A 4235-nucleotide genomic window follows, 5' to 3' on the forward strand; every position below is an offset into this window, starting at 1 on the left:
GGGATCCGATGGCGAGTCGTGCAAAGTTGGGAAGGACGGGAGAGAAGGAAAGGTGCAACGGGAGAGGGGATTGGAAGGTGCACCATCGTGAAGAGAGAAGGAAGGCTGGGAAGGGGAGGATACATGCGTTGCCACCACAGTTGTGCTTCCCTGGGTGCCGCTCCTCTTGGTTATTTTTCATGGTTAGATGGGGAAAAGAGGCAGGTCAACACATGAATCCATTTCTTCTGTGGGCTGAGGGCAATTCTAATGGAATACAAGCAAAGGAGCTTCGTAATACGAGAGGCAAGCGTCTCACAAAAATTCGCTAATGTATGATCAGAAGGCGTCACCTAGGGAGGAGCGTGCCGTGGTGTTGGGCGGAGCGCGGTGCTTTTGCTCAGTTGTTGATGCAGCGCACCTCGTGGTGGCATCCGAAATATCCCTATGGATAAATACATACACCTGTCGATTGTCGATGCAGCGCACCTCGTGTTTTGGAGTATTGACGACAAACGTGGTTGAGGAACTAATGTGTTTGTGAGAATTGCAGGATAACACAGGTAGTGTCCCTCATTGATTCGGTTTACCTACCAGAGATGACCCCTAAAAATGTGTGAAGACATTGAAGACAATGGTTGTTCGTGAAGACATTCACGACGAAGATTATGACATGTGAATACATTCACTTGAAGACTATGGAGTGTGAAGACATAGTTGTTTCATAGTTTCCTTTCTTCTTTATTGAGTCATAGGAACCACCGTACTATTAAGTGGGGTCCAAGTGAATAAAGTCAGAGTGACTGAAGTGATGCTCAACCAAATCCTATGTCTTCGAGCGAAGACAATGGGAGAAAATCTTATCCAGAGCTGGATGAGTCAACTTTGCTTGTAGCCTAAGCCAAGCTGTCGGGTGTGTTTGAAATCTGACCGTTGGACACGTGTTAGTTCCTTAGTGACCTAGGGTCATTTCGGGCATATCAGGTCGGGTTGCCTCCTAGCTATAAATAGCCCACCCCTACACCATAAGTTGGTGGCTGCTCAGAGTTAGTGCACGGCTTTTGTCGTTTGAGAGCAACCCACCTTCGAAGCATTTGAGAAAGAGATCCTTGCAAGGACAAAGCCCAAAACACTCAGAGCCAAAGAGTGTTAGGCCACACTGAAGTCTTTCTGTCCGCGTGATCTAAAGACTTGTTACACTTGAGGACTGTGAATCCTCCAACCGGTTAGGCGTCGCATTCTAGGCATCCAAAAGTCATTGTGGATTGCCGGTGAACTAAGTCTGTGAAGGTTTGAAAGTCTACCTCAAAGACTTACCAGAGTGATTGGGCGAGGACTGGGTGTCCTTAGCTCAAGGGGAATAAGGTGAACACACAGTCTTCTGAGTTCAATCTCAGCCTCCCTAACCAGACGTACAGTTGTCACAGCAACTGAAACTGGTCTACCAAATCCCTGTCTTTGCCAAGCAACTGGTTATATCCTCTACTCTCCTTACTTTACAGTTTGTCTTCGTGAAATCATTGCTTGCCTGCCTGATTCATTCGACTTCATCGTGTGAAGACTTATATCTGTTTAGTTTCGTACTATCTTTCATTCTGATCCCGTCTACCTAGTTGCAGTTAGTCTTCGTGCTTTCACTGTATTGTATGCTTGACTAATACTTGCCTAGTGTAGTCTTCATTCCGCTGCTTACTATATAAGCTCAGTTTACCTATTTGTCTCCAAAGCCACCATGTTTTGAAGACTTTTATAAAAATCGCCTATTCACCCCCTCTAGTCAATAACTAGCACTTTCAGCAACTCTCTCTGTTTTGGTTTTGCCATGTCTAATTTATGATAGTTGCCGCGTGTAATCAAACCATAATTGTCGTGTGTGATTAACTATTTGTCACATATGGTCAAACAATAGTTGACAGGTACGCGCAACTACAGTTGCCGTCTAGCAACGAATCATAGTCGCCAGGTGTGTTTACCTAGTTGCCACGTACGCGCAAGTGCAGTTGTCATCCAACAACGTACGGGTGTCGTGTGGGCGAAAAGTAGTTCACCCACACGCGCGTGGACTAGGTGGTAGCTGTGTGGGCAGAAACTAGTTCACCCACACAGCACAGCTCGCAAACCGTGTGCTGCGAGGTGCGTGGGCGAAGTGTTCAAAGCCCACACACACGATGATGCCCACGTGGCACTCAGATTCTAACAATTTTTTTTAAGATTCGTGCAAAACAAAATCAACATGGATTAAGGCGTGTGGACGATGTGCAAACATGCCATATGTATGGGCGTTATCATTTGGATACTTCTATTGTTGCTGCCTTAAAAACAGAACCCCAAGGTACCTAAAGTCCTAAACTGAGCAAATTAAACGCCTAATCATACAGGGAGAAACCATTCTTGCTCTCCCATACGATGTCGCGATCTCTCCTCATGGCCGAGCTCCACCGTTTCTCCCTCCCACCCCCGCGCCGCCTGCCCTTCCCGGCCGGCTGTTCGTCGGCCTCGTCTACGGCGTCGCTGGAGTCCACCTGTTCCCGGAAGAGCGGGTTGTCTTGGAGGTGCTCACGGAAACCCTTGTTGAGGAACCGCTTCAGGAAATTCAGCTGGACCAGCCTCGCCCATGTAGACACCCTCAGCACGCTGCGCCCGCTCGTGTACGACGATGGCACCGACTCCTCCGTCTCCATCTCCGGGCAACCGCCTTGACTCATGATGTCGGCGATCTGCTGGAAGAACTCAACCTGTTCTTCCGTGAGGTTCTGGTCGCTGCTGGCATCGGCCGCGAGGTCGGACAGTATCATCTCGATCACTTGGATGTCTTCCGGCGAGGCGTGCTGCGTCAGGCTGAGCTCGGCGCACACGGCCAGCGCCTCGCTGGCGGCAGTGCGTACGGCGGGGTCTTCGCACTCGAGGAGCTCGGCGAGGTCGTGGAACGGGATTATGGTCTCTTTGAAGGTGCAGGGGTACGACCTCAAGTCACCGACGGTGGTGAGGAGCAACGAGAACGCACACACAGCGGAGGCCAGGACCTCAGGGTTCGATGTCGTCACGTCTTCGGCACGCCTGATGCCCTGATCGCGCCCCACACGGCCTTCACAGACGGCGCCGCGTCCTCCGGGCAGCGCGCGCGGGCGAGGGTTACGGCAGCGAGGCAGTCGAGAGCGGCCACCATGGTCGCCGCGCCAGACGACGGCGCATGCAGCGTCTCCTCGAGGACGGGGAGCGCTTTCTCCAGGATGTCCTGGGAGCAATCGACGCCATCGGCGGTGGCGGCGCCTACGGTGAGAGCGAGGAGGCCGATGGCGCGGTAGGCGAGCGTTGCCTCCCTGCCGCCCTTGCGGAGGGAGGCGCAGCAGCGGTCGAAGACGGTGAAGTAGCGGTAGTCGAGCTCGTCGACGGGGACGAAGCCCTCCAGCGCGGCGACGAGCGACTCCATGCCCTCCTCGCGCACCGCGCGGCGCTTCTCGTGGAGCTTGTCAATGCACTCGCCGACGACGTCTGCACAGAAACCACGGGAGAAATCGATCGAGGCACGTAGTCATCGGGAAATCACAAGAGGTGAGATGATCAACCGACTATGAATGGGGGATCCACGACGCGCTTACCGGTCTTCCGATGAGAGTTGCGGAGGCTCGACATCGTGGCCAGCACCGGAGCACGGAGAGGATCAGATAGCTCTGCGGGCGGGCGTAGTCGATACGCAGAGGAGGAGTACGTCGTGACGGCTAGGTATATGTGGCCACATCCGGGGAAGGGCGAGCCTGACGAGTCAGACGGGACGGGGAGAAGATTGTGTCCGTCACGGGCACGCGTAAGAGGCCCATATCAAGGCCGAGCTCCGACTGGGCCAGTCCATTCTTAGGTCGAGCAAGGCGCCGATTAACAACTTGGCGCCTGCAGGTTCGTTGGTTGGGCCGGTTTCGGAGTTGGCCCATTCCAGTACAGGCAGCGGAGGGAAATTCATTAAATAGCGCAAAAAACGCCTAATTAAAGCCTCCCGCAAGGATTCGATCACACGCCGTCCACGTCCGGCGCGTGTTGCCCAACCACTATACTAAACAGCATAGGGCGCAAACTTTTTTTCTTGTTGAAAATTTTTTCATTCAAATTACGAATCAGTATAAAGTAGTTGACTCTTACAAGCACGATGAAACAAAAAACACAAAGGACCATGAACACCTAAAGTACCCTAAGACAATCATAACACAAGAAGATCTCCGGAGCCCTGTGTCCTCATCCCTGAATCTTGAGAGAAGACCCCT

At 52.4% G+C, this 4235-nt stretch overlaps 1 pseudogene; it reads right to left on the reverse strand.

Annotated features, from left to right (window-relative positions):
- Positions 1-2349: 2349 nt before the first annotated feature.
- Positions 2350-3612, reverse strand: LOC119322990 (annotated as a pseudogene).
- Between the last annotated feature and the right edge of the window lie 623 nt (positions 3613-4235).

The sequence above is a fragment of the Triticum dicoccoides genome, chromosome 6B, assembly GCF_002162155.2.
Source record: "Triticum dicoccoides isolate Atlit2015 ecotype Zavitan chromosome 6B, WEW_v2.0, whole genome shotgun sequence".
NCBI lineage: Eukaryota > Viridiplantae > Streptophyta > Magnoliopsida > Poales > Poaceae > Triticum > Triticum dicoccoides.